Here is a 17,694-nt window from a genome sequence, read left to right as displayed (position 1 = left end):
AAAGGCGATATGACGAGGCGATGCTGCGTTGATATATTTTTTCCAACTTCAATGTCGTTAAAATCAAGAAGTGCCAAGCACTGGCTTTACCATATCTTTCCCACCAATTTTGTTAACGCATGCGAAGATACGAGGTAACCAAGTCCACACTTTATCGCAACAAATGGAAAGCTTAGAATAGAGAGGAAGGGTGGTGAGTTTGTCGCGGGGTTGATGGCTATTGTATGGAACAGCGAACGAGGGAGAGAAGAGTGCGAAATCATGGTTTTTCCTGTTCCAAAACCGTCCGCCAGGTGCCTGGAGTGCTAGGCTGGTCGACGCTCGCGCGATAACCTTGAAATTGCGCTCGACTGTACGTGTTTGTGGTGCGTGCTCAGCTACCAGTACCTAGGCGTCGTTTGTCGAGGCCCATGCCGGAGCTCCATTGTGTTCCTGGGCTACAACGTAACCAATGAGGAATGGTATGCGTGGCCGCACATCGAAGTTACCGCTGCTAGCATTTCACGATACCTGTGAGTACACAACTCTCATTTTGGGTCATTTATGTCCAATCAAAACAGTACCGCACCAGAAACTCATCTGTGTTTCTCTTATGGGTAATGCTATGCGCACTACTGAGTGCGCCCCTGCCGGAAATGGCTGGGTGCCCGACGCATAGGTATCGCAGGGCGGTGTCTGCACATCGCTGTAAGGATGGTCATGTCAACCGTAAACTCAGTAGCCTGCCAATTTAAACTTACACGCGCCAGGAATTCGGATCCTCGTTTAGACGTTTATGATTCGCCCACAATCAAACCTTCCGTCCGTTCAGCCCTCGCGCGAATGACTGTCCGGTCGTCTGGACCAGGCGGACGGCGTGGGGCGTCTTCAGGGCAAACATGGCGCTTGCTCGAAGCGGGCGCGCGAAGCTTAGGTTACGGCCGCGTCAGAAACGGTGCATTTTTGTCGTTCTTGTAATTTCTACTAGGTTTATCCAGCACCCACGGAGATATTCATCGAAGGCAGCAAACCGGTGTACTATCGCGCTCACTACGAGGTGCACCGTGCGAGCGCGTGAACGAGCGTTCTGCAAGGTTGTACAGTCACGCCGCGTGTGCCATGTTTTCGAGTTATTTGGAGAGGGTATAGCTGTTCCAGCAGTTTCGCTCGAACCCCTCGTCCCCGTTTATCTGAAGGACACCTTATTTGTTTCTTATTCACTTTGTTTTCGCTGAAGGAGGCACTGCAAGTTCATGCAGCATTTTTGTCACCGACGATGCATGGCGTGTGAATGTTATGAAACACTGAGCGCTTTTTCGTCCAAGAATGGCTGTGCGTTACACATGATTTTAGCACTGAGAAAGCGCGTCAGCGTCCACTGTAAAGGTGGAAGCAGCCACGCCGTGGGCCGCGCATGGTGTTCAACAGAGTGTTAGCATAGCCCTGGTGCTACTGTGTCAACGCGTTGCCCTTGCTACCACCACCGTTCTCCGTACTAGTAACATTTCGCATTTGGCCGGAGCAGCCTACTTTGTTCATTTGCCGCAGCACCTGGGGCCATGCGTCTCGTCGTCTTCCTAAACTTCCCACCGTGCGTAATGGTTCCAAAACACACCGCGCCTTCTTAACATGCATTAAATGGTTACGAAAATTTAGAGTGCACTATAACTAAGGCCCAAACCCCGATTTCGCTTATTACCGGTATTACGAGAATACAATTTCCAGTCAGCTCATCCAGAGGATACTTTTTCTAGATACGTTAACGTATAGTGATGTGCAGGTTATTTCTGTCTATGGCTCTTAATTGCCTTTCCGAAAAGTCGTGTGGTTTGGTTTGGTTTATAGGGTTTAACGTCCCAAAGCGACTCAGGCTATGAGATACGCGGCAGTGGAGGGCTCGGGAAATTTCTACCACCTGGGGTTTTCTTTAACTTGCACTGGCGTGAAAAAGTCGTGCGGTCAGATATATTCATCCGAATAAAAGAAGTTTTGGTTGGCACTAAGACAGCTTGCGTGCTGTGAATGCAAAAGCCTGAGATTAATTAAGAAGTCAATTAATGTGGAACGAGAGGTGTATTAAGAAGGCATATTGGATTATAAGTAATCACGTGTATATATTGAATTAATATATGACCAATAACAGTTGACGTCATGTCGATTTTAGCGGAGCCGTTTTTCTGGACGCCACTGCTGACGGCTACTGTTGATATTGGAGCATATAAGGCTTTCGATTTAAACAATAAGTTTTCGATATTTGAGTGAAAGCAACGCTGCGTCACTTTTATTTGTTTTAATTTTGTGTGACAGAAATATTCGAGTGAATTCAGAGATGGTGAGGAGAAGTATCTTTTGGTAGTCAAAGGAGTTATGAAAGATATGGCATCGAAAACAGTAACATTTCTTCGTTGAAATATCAAACTGGAATAAAATAAAAGCTCTTGCTAAAAAGAATATATATTACAATATGAATAATTCATATCATTTGCATTAAAATCAAATTGAAAGCCGAAGAACGCACGCACTGCGTACGAAAATAACAGCTAACGAATTTTAAAGAAATACTTAAGATTAGAAACAAGTAAACTGGAACTGGAAAGCGCATATAGAGCATGCAGCAAATACAATACAGCGAGCTATTGACACAAATAGCTTCATATTGAAAATAAAGGGAAGTCACAAACTAGAACACTACAAACATCCAGAAAGGAAAAGAAAATGCGGTCACTTCTTAGTACCTGGTCATGGCCCTTCAATGGCCATGGCCCCTTACCGTTTCCTCGACGGAAGAGTAGCGTCCAGATTCTACATGAAATCTTCTTCATTCTGGCGGCGCATGCATTCTGCTTCTACCGCGCTCCATTGATCGTCAGCAGATCTGTGCAGTCCTCTTTTGCAGAGCGCAACTTTCATTGTTCCCCACAAATTTTCGATAATGTTGAGGTCGACTCCTTCGGGCACCCACTGTACACACCGCACTGCTCGTTCGTTAAGGAGCTCCTGAACAACATTTGCGGTGTGCACAGGCGAGAGATCGTGTTGCAAGCGGAAATCTCCTTGGGGAAACGGGCCGCCCAACGCGTAAGGAATCGTGGCATACTTGATTATGTCACAATACCTTGCCTATGTCAGGTGTCCATCAATACGATGCAAGACACCAAATAACTTTCGGGACACAGGTCCCCACACATGTGCCGTAGTGCGGCCGCTTGATTCCACCTCCTGCTTGTAACGGGGGTCGTGTCGGGCATTGACAGGGCGCCACACTCTTGTTTTGATCCCATTACTTTGTGAACGCTGACACATCAGAAGATATTACGATTTCCCAGTCGGCGTGTTGACTTGCGAATTTAGGTTGGGCCGTCTTCTTTGCGTCTGAGAGGAGCGACTTCTGTGCCGCCACATGGCTCTTCAGCTTTTCTGTGCCAGCCTGCATTTTACTGTACACGCGCTCGCAGACACCAGTGGCAGCATCTATCTCGTTGGCGGTGCTGAAGGGGCTCGCCCGCGCGGCTTCAAGGATGCTCATGTCCTGAGCTGCAGTTGTAGCTCGAGGGCTCCGTTTATGTGGAGCGTCGGGCATGCGGCCTTCATCCCTGTAAGCCTGGATGATGCGGTTCAGTCTTATTTGGCCTGCCTGTCATTTCAGCTATTTGCCGTTGGGTATGCCGTTTTAACGACAGTTCATCTATCCACTTCGCTCACTGTTGGGCAGCCGGGACATTTTGCGAGCTGACGAAAGTATTGCTTTTTTATTGATCTGACATACCAGATAAGCGGGTGTCCGATCGGCGCACCCAGCGTGTTCTGTGTGCGGTTCGTTGTGGCGAAATGGCTACCGCCAGTCTTCTACAACTTTCAGAAATGATGACATCAGTAGCGACAGGCTCGATTGCATCGTTATCGCTGTCTTTCCTCGTGTGCTATTCGATACTTTCACAGATGGTAGCGACGCCATGCGGCAGCCGTCGTAAGCCTCAACGAGGGGATGCCCGTGTTCAGTTAGTGTCGTGCGCTGGAGCATTTGTTTTGTATTTGATTGGGGTCGCTTTTTACAGCGGTATTTCAGAACTCTGCAGTGATGTACGCAGCTGAGGCACAGGTTGCGTTTCGCAGTGACACTGTTTTGACGCGTTACGTGTTCGATGAAATGGGCAAGTCGTACAAGAGCAACAAAATGTGCTGTGTGCCTCAGTGCACACGCCGTGCAGTCAAAGGCGAGGTAAGCCTGCACTTGTTTCCTTGCGAAGAACGAATGAAAAAGGAGTGGGCAGTGAAATTGCGCATTCGGAAGCCTGTGACAAAAAACAATGTGTTAAGTGTATACTCTTCGAGAGCTGGCTTCTCGCACGCCTTGCCATATCTCGTGGCGTCGTTTCCTCGGAAGTTTTGCGTCAGCAGTTTTTCAATTTTGTTTTGCCAGCTGTTTGCTGGTGATGGCACAAATCTACAATGTGTGGCCCTTGCGTCCTGTTACTTTGAGCATTCGCTCTCTTTGCCACTGTGTATTATTTTGCCCAGCAGTCTCGGCTCAAATTTAAACTGCTTGTGCTGAGCTCACAGCAACCATGTCCTTATAAAATTTTGCTAGCTGAGCACTCAAATGGTTCATATCAGCTCTGTAAATTCTCAACTTGTCCAAGTCTCTGAATGCGACTTCATAGAAGAGAAGTTCCTCAAACTTTTGTGCATGCTGGTTGGTGAGGATATGCTGCACAATCAGGTAGGGCTCACAGCCTGTGTTGCCTGCTTGCTTGCCTGTTTTGCAAGAGCAGTGGCCCTGTAAGACAAAAAAATTGTTGCTCCAATGCAGGACAGGCACTCTTCATGTTATGTGAATAAGCGTGATGTATCGCTCTTTCTTCCGTTTCATTGTGTATCTTTTTTCCTTTCGCGCTGCCTTCGTGCAGTATTTTCTTAGTGGCTTTGCGCATCTGGGCTCCACAAAAGAAAACCCTTCAAGTAAATACTGAAAGAACCACTTTTCAGGTGTGGGCACGCGAATTGAGTTCTACGGTTCATCGGAGAATGACGAAATCAATGTAATGCTCCTACGGCGATGAAATCAGCTTTGTGGCATCATTAAACGTTTGCCGTGTGCTGTACGACTGCATAGACGATGCTTTAGCGAATGAATGCGAGCGAATACCCTTTGTTTACCAGCGCATAAAGGCAGCATAGTTTGCCAGGCAACGCGCGGCAAGGGTTCGGACACCGAAGGCACGGCAGTACACGGGGCCCCTCTTAGCGTGTAGCCGTGCTCACAGCCACCCATCGTAACGAAAATCCAGACGACGTGAAGCAGCAACTCGTGGTCCCTTTACGCATAAACCAGTCTGCCTGGAAACGCACATGTGTCGGACGCACTTGCAGGCTGAAAAGCGCAGCCATGTGCTCGCGTGTTCAAACTAAGAGTGGACGACCGAATGTGTAGTACGCGTACACCATGCCACACGCACCAGCAGCAAGCTATTCATTCTCACGGTGCGTTGGGCCCCGCTCACGCCTCTGTAGTAAACACAATGAGCTGTTTTAATTTCCTGAAGTGCGGCCACTGAAGCCTATTCGGCGAGGGACTCGCAAGAAAAAAAAATCAAAGCCAGTAAATAGCACATGTACCCATCTTTATGGTTTCGTCGTTCCTAAATTCGAACCACAGCTCATGCGTTTCTGCCGCACTTGTGATGTTTGCATGCACAATCCTTGGACGGTGTATGACGAGACTGTGCATTCTTTCAAGCCACAGCAAATGATGTGTCCTACGTTCAACGCTTCTTCACCTTCAACCAGTCACCGAACACGCGTTTCTGAACCCCCGATGTGGGTCATAATACATCCCAGAGTCAGTGGTCTTTGAAATGAACACATGATAATAACACGCTGCGGCCGGAAACACAATGCGATTCGATGCAGCGTGTACACTAGCCGGTGGCGTCTACACGATCCCCTTAACGACAGCCATATTAAATTTCGAGTAGCGCCACCTGTAGGCGGTGAAAGTTGCGAATAGTGCGTGTGAGCCGTTTTAACCGCGACTTCAGAGGTGTGATCTTGCTGCTACAAGGGGTATTCGCCAGATACAAATCAGATATTTTTGTGTTTGTGATGCGTCGCAGTGGTTCTAGGTGTAAAACTGCTCGTTTCATGCGGCGTTCGTGTGCTCAGAAGTGAACAGAGCATAAGTGTTGCCTATCGCATTTTCCTACGTAGCACCCCGATACAGAGGCCCTATCACACCGGCCTGCTTTTCTGCTTCTTACATCTATCCTTTAGGTTATTTCACTTTCTAAGATGCTTATATCGCAGGGGCAATTTAGGGAACATCATAATAGTTACGTAGGTCAAGACATCAGTGCTGTCGAGAAAAGTGAACTTGCCTGAGAGCACTAATGTCATGAATGCTAATTTCTGGAAGCCTTCATTTTCATAAAGTGGACATTAGTGTCAAAAGCAGCAATTGTGTTATGGATGTCAAAATAACGTCAAATAAATAGCTTTATACTTGGAGAGTGCAAGCGTCTTGCATACAGTGGAACTTAACTGTCTGGTTTTTGCTGGTGCTCGAGCATACCAGCTGTTTGTGCAGATACCAGTGACCTGGCCGGAAACCACACTGTGGATGAGAACCGCATGCTTCATAATTTTTGCAAGTTTGCCTTTCCTGATAGATGGTCATATGCACTAAAAAGAAATGACTGAACAATAAAGCACCTAATTACGAATGTCATATCGGTATGGTTGCCAGAAGCGATATTTCAAGCCCCCTGCAAAATGCAAAACGATCCTTGCACAACCTTGTCAGGTTCAGGGAGTTTTCGTAATGTCTTCAGAATTGGCCAGGTATGCCTTAGTGTAAAACTATATATTCCGGACCACAGTGACACGGTGTGAAAAGTGGGTGTTGTGATAGAAAGTCGTGCGCATGTACAAAAGACATGCTGTGATGCTTGTCACAAATTTCACTGGTGTATAGTGCAAAACCACTAAGATTTACATGGATGATATGATACGTGTGATTACTTCCAAGAAATGGTTCAATGTATATGTACACATACGTGAGCTCACAGTGACGCTGAATCCAAGGATACCTTGCGCAAGCTTGACTAGATGCATAATAATCACTTTTATTATACAGGTGACTTTTCCGCATAATGTGGACCCCATGCTTGCTGTTTCTTTCCGCTACAATGATTTTCCATGTAATATTTGTTCTTGTACACAAGGCATGTCTGAAACTTACGGCACAGTGCGGAGCCGGTCAACCAAGACGTTCTTTTCCCATCTTTACAACGCACCCCGACTGTTATTTTGTCAGTGCCCACAGTCCTAGTGTATACATTTCCATATGAATGATGAATGAAATCAAATTTATTCATTACAAAAAAAGGAAACGGTTGTATTTTTGTTTTCCAGACGAGGGTCCTAAAGTCGAAGACTTTAACCGGACCCTCATTGGGTAATAATAAAAAAAATTGCATAGGTGGCAGGACAGAAATAAAATTTAGAAAACATACACTGGAGAGAAAGTGGTGAAGCGCAACAGAAACGTTATTACGACTACGATGCCCCGTATTACTATGAAAAAAATGAAAACAAAATCTGCTTACAGCAGAACCTTTAAACTACGTAAATAATGAACAGAAAGAAATAAAGAAAAAAACATAATCGGCAGACTCACTTGAACATGAAGCAAAAATATCGGTGTGCTTAAAATATACATATAAAAAATTTCAACAGACGTAAAACGCAAGAGAATACCTAAGAAGAAGCCTTTTATCGTTGTGTTTATAAATGCAACGGCAAGCATGTGAATAGCAAAACATGGAAAAAACAGCGATAAGAATAAGCGAGACATTTGGAACCATAATTGCGGCAATGCATCAAAAGGAGATCTTTAAAGGATTTTTTGAAGGCATAGAACGAAGTGAATAATTTTGTTTGATGGTAAGCGATTCCATAAAGATATGCCAGCACAAGATGGTGTTAGTTTACCATAACTGGTACCAAACGACGCAGTAAAAAAATTCTGTTGAAGGCAAACCTAGTTCTATTTTGGTTGTGTAAACCACTTAAGTCAACGAATTCGTAAAGCAATTGCTTGTTCAGTAATTGAAAAATAAGATTGTTAAAATGTATTGAAACAAGTTCACGGTCGTTAAATGAGGTTTTGACGGAGCAAAATGGGTGCATTTGGCTGGCGCGGACTGCTAGTAATAATGCAAGTGGCTTGATTTTGTAAATGCTGAAGTTATGACAGGTGACAATTGTACGTGCTACCCCAGACAGCGATTCCATAGTAAATAAATATGAATAAAAGCAGTGATAAAAAACCTTGTGTGAATAGAAGGCGCGTACTATTATTAGAACACGAATTCCAAATGCCGTTTTCTTAATATTGGTAATGTGGGAGTCAAACATGAGGTTAGCGTCTAGGAGAACACCGACGAACAGAACCAAGTCACCGGCTGGAATTTGATGAGCACTAAGTGTTAACGCTAGTGGAGAAGTTAGGACCCTGTTACCACTATTGAATATTATGTATTTAGTTTTTTTCGGGATGAGTAATTAGGTAATTACTGGGACACCATTCTATAACGTCAGTTAGCGCAGCATTTCACATTGATGTTAATGAGATTAACGACGTGTCTGATAGTGATCAGGTGGTGTCGTCGGCGTCTAAAAAAGCAGTGAGATTTATGTAAAAGGTCTGGCAGGTCATTAATGTAATTAATAGTAATGGACCAAAAATGGACCCCTGAGGTACACCTAAGTTAATTATTTTACTTTCAGAAAGGGCACCCGCTACAGAAACCACGTACTGCCTATCCAACAAAAAACTTTTTAATAGAGTTAAGGTGGGACCAGTAATACCGTATGCTTATAGTTTGGTGAACAAAATGCTGTGATTAGACGTGTCAAAAGCTTTGGGGAAATAAAAAGACAGCCAACGAATTTGCCACAATTTATAGATTTGTTAATAAAATCGGCTAAAAAGAGCAATGTTAAGCACGTAGAACTACCGGAACGGAAACCGAACTGACAGGGATTAATTATATGAATTTTTTCAAGGTAGTTCTTTAAACGTTTAACTAATTAATATTCAATAATTTCACTTAACGAGGAAAGGATATTGGTCTGTCAGAAATTACGTCTTTGGCATCCTTCTTAAATACGGAAATTAGCTTAGCCTTCTTTAAACAGAAGAAATGTGCCGGATTCAAAAATGCGAATAATTATGATGCGTATTCGTTCAGAAATATTAGCAAGTAAATTTACATAGTGTAGGCAAATGTTATTTAAACCCGGGCTTGTGTTTTTCAAGCGACAGATTGTTAAATACACCTCTTGAGCAGTAACTGGGGAAAGAATGAGGGAGGTGATCTTGACAAGGTACGCTGAGCGGCAGTTATTTGTTTGTGACAGCAAAATAATCGCTAAAGGCATTGGCCACATGAGTGGGCTCATGGTATGTTGTAGCATTCAGGTTAATTTTAGAACATTGTTCAGGCGTATAAGATTTTTTCATGAATTCGTTGAGAAGCTTCCATCACTTTATTGGATAATTACTGTGTTTATTAAATTCCTTATCATAATCGTGCCTTTTAACCTGTTTAAGTAGCGGGTTTTTTATATATTGATATTGATATTTTTCTATTTTTTATTTTTTATAACCCAGGGACAAATTAGAGTTAAAAAGTTGGCATTTAGTTTTCTGTATATGTTATCTTTTTTCCTTAAGGTGGTCAGTAATACGGACGTCATCCACAGGTAGCAGGCATACTTACATTTATTTTTACACCTAACGGTCCAGGTGCTTATTGAAACGGCATGTAAAACAACATAGCGAATTTATCAACTCCTACTGCCAGGTCTTCCAGCAGATTGACCCGAGTCCAATTAGTAATGGTAATGGTATCAATAAATGTATCTGTGTTAAACATTGATGTACTGAAAGAATGTTGGTTATTGGCACTAGACTGTTAAATGTAACGAAAATGGGGAAATGATCGGTTATATCTGTACGCACTACTCCCGACACAGGGGACGGTGTTATGTTAGATAACCCATGATCAAGGCGTGTTTGCGTTCCGTTATGACGACGTCTGGTATGGCAGTTAATAAACGACTTGTAGCCGTATCCAAAAAATCAGTCTCAATAGGCTGCATATGCGCTGGTATTTGTAATCGAGTAAGTTAATGTTAATGTCGCCAATGATTAAGACGTTCTTGTTTTCGAACGATAATTTGTGAACTATGACGTCAAGAGCAAGTAGGAAATCAGTGACAGAAAATCATAGGGATCGATAGATGAAACCAAGAAAGATTTTTACGATTATGTGCAGGTTGTTCTGCCTCGATTCAAATAGCCTCACAGGAACTAACTTTTATTGCAAGGTCATGCCTGCGGATATAAGGGAAGTCTGGAGCAATGAAAATGGTAGCACCTCCATGAGTATCAGACGATGACAGTATTCAGAATTGTAAGATGGAAAACCGTATGAATTAAATTGGTTGTCAGAAAACCAGTTCTCAGCAATACCAGTGTGAAATAAGACTTTCATAGGCATCAGCTCTTGTTCATTCTGCAAAATAAGTAGTCCTGGCTGTCATGAGCACATGATTTACTTATGTGCAGAAACAGAGAAATTGCATGGTGTGGAAAAGTGCCCTGACATTCTAAATGTTATGTAAATACGACATCACAGCTTTTCTTTTGTGGAAACCAGGGAAGGCTCTTCTGTCATTACGTGATTTGAAGTTGAGCCCTTTGTTATCCAGTGACAGCATATGCTGCCGTAGTACTGTACCACAGCTCTTGTATACTAGTTACAACTCTGGTTCACTAATGACAGCATGCTACATCAGCGTTTTCCTGGCCTTCACATAGATTGCACAACCTACAGTGGGACGTGAGTTTATTTTTGTCACGCAATCTCAGTGCCCCGCAGGCATGCTTTTCGCTATGGTGAAAGGTTATGTCGAGAGAGCAGGCTTGCCCGGGCACTCGCAGCTCATTTACAGCATTGGTGCGGCATGTCATGAAGACAAGGCACTGCTTCTGTCCTCACGCACCTTACAACATAAGTAAACATGCCCACAACCATCTACAGTTGCATATTAATACAAGAAATGCGAAATAGCACAGTCAGTGCAGACATCACCGAGCAGCTGCGCTTTCACAGAGATCTAAATTTGACGCTAAACATGCCGCCTTCATCTTTGGCAACTTGGCTTAGAGAATGCCACGTTGTCCAATTGTGTTTAAACCGCCAATAAGACTGCGGTTTGTGACAAAAATATTTTATCACCCTTCTGCTGCCACAATAATTTTACAAAAGAAGCGCATATGCGGTGTGAGGTTTTTTAAAATGGTCTGGGTGCTTGCTGGTCAGTTTCTCGCAGTTTGGGTGCTATATGTACTGTTATGTCTAGGTAAGAACAAAAAACTTTTCCCATACTACTGTCCCTTCCATTAGCAAACATTGTACCAAAATTGACTATTTTCTTGATATTCTCACCATTGCGTTACATGTTGAGAGAATTGAAGCAGTTCGCAGTAACGTTTTCATTTGTGCGTATAAGTCACAAGGCGAGTAGGTTGCTGCTTTGCAGGAAAATATTTTTGGCAGCGAATGTCATAGGCTATGCTACTTCCAAAGATGGTTTTTACATTTTTCGGCATGTGCTTTGTGTAGCAGGGTTGAGGCATTAAACCACTGATCGCAGCTAAGCACCATATTTTGTCACAGAAGTTGCGCAACTTCTCGGAGCATATTTTAGGCGTTCACAATTTCGCTCCCAGATGTGGCACTAAACAACATGAAGTGCATTGCTTTGCATTACCGCACAAGAAGCAGAGGGCAAAACAAAGTGTCCCTATTGAGATTTGATAATATTTTGCAAGAAACTGAAACTAACCCCTATCCTTCCACCTTTCTTTTTCAACATTTTGCGTAGCCAGTGTAAATGCGATTTCCATGTGAGATTTCTGCAAGAATACGTCGGTTGCCTGGAAGTTCTGATGTCCATTTGCCAAAAATGAGTGGACCATTCGTTCTAACTCTATCAACGTCATTGTCGGAACAGTGCTTAAAACTTGGGTCCTTATCACGTGATCTGAGAGAGTTGTGCAAAAGTACTGTCGCCCACACAATGAGGTCAATGCTGTGTGCAGATGCACAATGTGCTGACGGATAATTATCCATCTGTTAGCAAGGATGCCGAAGGTGTTCTCAATGGTCGGCTTAGCTCGGTTAAACCTGTGTATGAACACCTTACTTTCAGCACCAAGGCCAGAACCGGGGTATGGTCGCATAAGGTTTTTCAGTAAAGGAAATGCCTCATCACTAACGAACACATAGGGCAACTTTATTGGTGTACCTGGCGCCTCCCTGTCTAGCGGAATACCGAGCTGTCTGTCGTTCAGGTTTTGCCGTATATGGCGTTTGCCAAATAGGCCCGCATCGCCTCGTGAACCACACTCCCCAATGTCCACCAAGGTAAAACGATACCTGACATCACACACTGCAAGGAGTATCGTACTAAAATGACTTTTGTAGTTGTGGAACGATGTACGAGATTTCGCTTGAGCTTCTATGCACACTAGCTTTGCACCAGTAGGGCCAATGTAATTAGGAATATGCATTAATGCTTCCAAATCATTGACTATTATTTGCCATTGGGCTAGTATTGGCGTAGCAATGTAGATAGGCTGCAACACGTGACGTAAAGCCACGCAGGTGTCCCTAACAGTTTGGCTGGCCACTGAGCTGCAGATGGGATGACTTCTCAATGATTTTCATGTTATACCCATGTGCAAGGTACCTATAAAGAAAAGAAGTGCAGCAGGTAAAAATATGCATAAATGTTTCTTGCTACCAAAACTGGGCACCATCACACGGTTTTTTTCATTCTACGATCTGTTATATGCATCAACTGTTTCAATGCCATCACTAAGGGGGTTGCATGGAAAGAGTGAAGCCACATCTAATTTCGCGAGTAGGGAATTATCTGGTATCAGGAGGTCGTCGATGTCCAACAAAAAATGGTTCCTATCTTTCCGAAAGTACTAGGAAGGCTGCTGATTATTACATCAACGTAAAGGGAAAGTAGATGCGTGACAGGGGCGATGCCCGAAAGAATGGGCCATCCGGGACAGTTTTCTTTGGGTATGTTAGGCAGTAAATAGTACCTTCCGGGGATAGGGTTGAGTGGTGCGAGTGAACCCACTGCATTATCGCCTAATTGCTTAGCCTTTACGAGATATTTTATGCTGTCTTCAAGAATTAGCTTTACATTGTGTAACAGGATCAGTGTAGGCGCTTATAGAAAGTGTGATCGTTATTTAGCTGTCTATGGTCTTCATCTATATGATCCTTTTTTTCATGATTACCACGGTCCGTTTCCTCCGCTGGTTTTATCAAGATATCACTCAGTTTAGCCATGACGTGATAGTTTGCCTCTTCTCATGAAATATTTATTTTAAATTATACTTGCTTTTCATCAGCTCACGTTCGACGGTGGCAATATACATGTCCAGGTATTTATCGCGCTGTGCCGGGGTCCAACGGTTAATAGAAGGCATAACTGGCGTCTCCAAAGTGGATGGACCGTCGTGGAAATATTCTAGTAGGCGCATGTTTCTTGAAAAGTTGTGCAAATTTTGAGCCAATTGGAAATCGTCACATCCGCCAGTTGCAGCACAAATTCTACACCCCGTAATAGGATGAGAAGTTTATACCTAGTTAGGCTTACATGCGAGAGGTTCACTATGTTAGCAGGCGGCGTGCTCTGGCGTAGCGCGGGAAATAATTATATCGGGACCGCTTTTATTACCTGCCTTGGACACAACGAACGGTGCACGCCTTCCTGGAGCAACTTTTTACTCTTTTTTTTCATAAATACCATTCTGCCTTTTCTATTTCGAAGTTTCTAACTGGGTGATTTCATGCGTACTTAAGTCATCACTGGCGCACCATTGTCGTTCCGTATTTATCAAGTCCTTGAAAGCATGCTGATGATTTTCAACAATACGGGTAGGATCAAAGGAGGTGTTTCTAAGGGTTTTATGCCAAAGGAATATTCTTATCGGATATATTACTGGTGGCTGCTTTTACTGAAGGACGGAGTCCCATAGGTGCAACACGAGCAATTAAGTATGAATTAAGAGTGGATACATGCATTTCGTTTTGGATGCGCTTTTCTTCCACTTTACTAATGCCGTTCTTCACTGATCGATCTGGAGCGGCCGCCGAAATACTCGACCGAGCGCTAGGGTTTGACAAATTCCAATCGGCCAGCGGAGCGCAAAAACGCTCTGCGGGAGATCACACAGCAAGTCTGCCTACACGTCACACAAACCTGTTCCGAAACCATGTTCGACTCCCGCACTGTACTTTGTTTCCACGGCAGCCATAATCGCTGTCCCCCGTGCGTAATTTGACTGCGGCAATCGCAGAGTCCGCCATTTCCATGTCGAGCCCGCAAGGCTTGTGGATGGACAACGTACATAGGCTTCGTACAGCACCTGCCTCACCTTGTAATCGCTGTCTTCCGAGCTCTCATCGCTAAACGCGAACTCTACAGCAGCACCGAACGCGGCCATGTTGCGAAGCGATACAATGCTGTACGTACCGAGCGGGTACCGATTTCGCTTAAAGATGGAAGTGACGCGAGTTATTTCCGCCGAATCCGCGCCTCGGTGGCGTATACTGAGAGTGATCTGGCTCGGAGTGAGTTGATGCGAAACGACCAGTGGAAAGCACGAACCCGCTCCACATCGACCAGTGAAATTCGGATTCGTTGCCACGAAGCAAGAAATCCTGCTCCAAACCGACCATTTAAAAACGTCATAAGCTACTCGCGAAGGCGTCAGAGACACCATCTGTTCGGCTTACGGGCGTAAGGCTCACCTAGTCACTTTGTGTGGTTGTTTCTCTTTCGCCTAGCATTGCGCAAATTGGACCGCGCGGTGCCTTTTCGTTGCCCATTGCGTCTAGATCAGTCTTGTCGCTGGAGTTTCGATGTCTGTTTATCGTCTTGGAGACCGGTTCGGTATACGGTTTTGTTCATTTGGTAGTGGGCTGGTTGAAGACTGTTGCACGAGAGGCACACAGAAGCCGATAGCTGCACTGTCGGAGCTCGGTCAGTGGGACGTTGCCCAGTCACTGGCGAGCTTGGGTGGTTGGCTAGTTAAAGGATTAATTCTAGACGAAAATTGCGGCGGTGGTTGTTCGTGCACCGTCGGCGTACTCGGTGCGGGGAATTCATTTGGAGATTGGAAGCTGGGCACATTGGAGAGCTGGCCTACAGGCAGCCGAGAAAGCGCACGAGAAAGCTAATGTGCGGTTTAATTGTTTAGTAATTCTTTCTTCATTTCTATTCTCAAATAAGATGACATCACATGTAAGCCAAAAGGGCAGAGAGGCCACAGCTTCTAAAAGTTTCAAGGCTGTCAAAACAGCACATTCAACACATTGTAAAGGCATTAGTTTAGGCTTTTCAGCGCTCTTGAAAATTTCCCATTGCTGGGCATGGTGTAATCCATCACCCACCGTTATGGTGGCACGACGGGTGGCGCGATGGGCGACGGGTGGCGTGTTGGAAATGATCACTGGCACAGCACGTCAAAGGCAAATTGTGCGATGAATTGAAGGAGTAGCCATTGCACTTGGGAGGTCATGGCAGGCTATCTTCATGTGATCTTGAGCGTTGTGAAGTGTAGTCTGTTCTACATGTGGCCAAATATGTGGCTATTTTCATGCCATAAATAATCCATGTAAAGCACCATATTATGTTGCATGTCACATTTTATTGAAAAAAAAACAATTCACTGGAGTTGCGCTGTATTTTCTCATTCGCTTGCCCTGGTGACCTGCTTATGTAAAAAAGCTCCGAAGGTGCTTCCGCACAGAAACACGGCAGTTCTCCGGAGGGGGTGCTGGTGGGCCTATTGCATGGTCACCTATGCATTTCTCCAGGCAGTCTAAAAGAACAGTGCGACACATATGGAAGTAAATTGTTTTTGCAATGATTTATAGCAAAAGTGACTGAGAGAAATCTGCTGCAATAACTTCAAGCAAAAGATTGATTCAACAAATGTTTCACATAGTAAAATGCAGCAAATATTATACACAACACATGATACCCAGCGCGCATGCCGGAGCAGCTTTAGTTCTACTGAGAATGCATGCGCATGCATCATTCATTTGCAGATTTACATGGGATTCTTGTAGGTGTTTTTTGCCAAAGCCACGCTTCTTTGCATGGGAAGGTTGGCTTTAGTCACATGACTGCACTCAAAGCTTCATGTGGCGGGTATTTGGCTTCAAATTTCGCATAATTTGTCTGCTCTTCGACCACCCAAATTCTTCTCGGATTAGGAGAGGCATGACTTGGCTACAGCATATCTGACGCATGCAGGAGAGCTGCAAGGTGCAAGCTGCCTCGTTTGTCCACTCTATTATCGGCTACCATCACCTGTTTCTCGTGCAGTCGGTGAGAAACGGCTCGTACGTTGAGCATTTGCCATATAGGCACAAACATTTTATATAGAAGTTATAGTCATGGCTGGTTTGCAAGCTTTATTTAGCTGCAGATGATGGCAACCACTGTTTTAAAGTGAGACTTCCTTTGCCTCTTATGCCAACTTACGGCCGCTGCTGCTAACATGCTCTTGTTGTGCGTACCGCTGGGTTTCTTGCAACACCACTAGATGACACGGACCTCCGTGCTGGCACTGCTGCGCCGGCATTTCAGTGTGTGCGTATTGCACCTGCTGTGCTTGATTGAATCCCTATGCGACTAAACTTCAGGTGCTTGGTTGTGATAGTGTAAGCATTATAATCGTCCTTAGCATGAAGAAAGCGCCTCGAATTGAAGTCTCAACAGTGTGCTGGCCACGTATGTAGAAGCAACCTGTAAACTCACCAGCAAGATAGCTCCAAGGCGTGCAGTCAGCATCGAGGACACCCAGGCCCGGAAGAAGCGTCACGCAAAACAGCAGCGCCTTCGCTACGCACCGAAACGTGGTGCAGACCACGAATGTATGTATACAATTTGTTTAAAGCGGAAAAGAACCGCGACATCAGACGAGACGTAAAACGAAGTGATGAGTACGAGCAGTAAATAGGAACTGGTGTTTATTACCCTGAAACACAGCAGCAAAATCAGCACGCAGGGTGCCTTGATATAATGAACGAGATGAAACAAACGTGGCAGAAAGCACTCTAGATGACTATGGAAAGTGCCAAGGGGCAAAAAACAACTCACTGGCTAATAAAAAACAGGGTTTGTTTATCTAGGAGAGCCACCGAAGGCTCACTGACACATGTGTATAGGCCAAGTCTACGCATGTGTGCCGCTTCCATAATTTATCGTTCAAGTCTAGTCTCTCCCTGTCGTATAGTGATGGCTTGATGGAATTTGAGGTAGCAACCTTTGCATTCCCTTGTGTGTCTGGGCAGATTGGCGCCGCTATCACCCTTCAAGGAGCGAACATGCTGTTGCAGTCTAACATTAATACATTGCCTAGTTTGACCAACGTAAGAACTGCTGCATTGCAGCGGACACTTTGTACTCGTGCTTAGTAAGAGAACAGGTGACCTTGCGCAGGCCATCCGCCACGCGCATACATAGTTGCGATAACTTACAGGTGGCTGAGAACATGAGTCAAATGCCCTGTTTAGCCGCCATCGTCAGGTTATGCCTGCTGCGAAA

At 44.6% G+C, this 17,694-nt stretch overlaps 1 long non-coding RNA gene across 1 annotated transcript in view; it reads left to right on the top strand.

The window, feature by feature from the left end:
* The first annotated feature begins 259 nt into the window (after positions 1-259).
* The window catches only part of LOC139055935 (uncharacterized), a 57,365-nt gene continuing 39,930 nt past the window's right edge, over positions 260-17,694 (top strand). Inside the window, exon 1 of the long non-coding RNA XR_011512017.1 lies at positions 260-512. This is a non-coding gene — a long non-coding RNA (uncharacterized lncRNA). The remainder of the gene's footprint in view (positions 513-17,694) is intronic.

Source organism: Dermacentor albipictus, chromosome 2 (assembly GCF_038994185.2).
Source record: "Dermacentor albipictus isolate Rhodes 1998 colony chromosome 2, USDA_Dalb.pri_finalv2, whole genome shotgun sequence".
In the NCBI taxonomy this organism is placed as follows: domain Eukaryota; kingdom Metazoa; phylum Arthropoda; class Arachnida; order Ixodida; family Ixodidae; genus Dermacentor; species Dermacentor albipictus.
The sequence above is the reverse complement of the archived record's forward strand: the minus strand, read 5'-3'. Positions and strand labels throughout refer to the sequence as shown.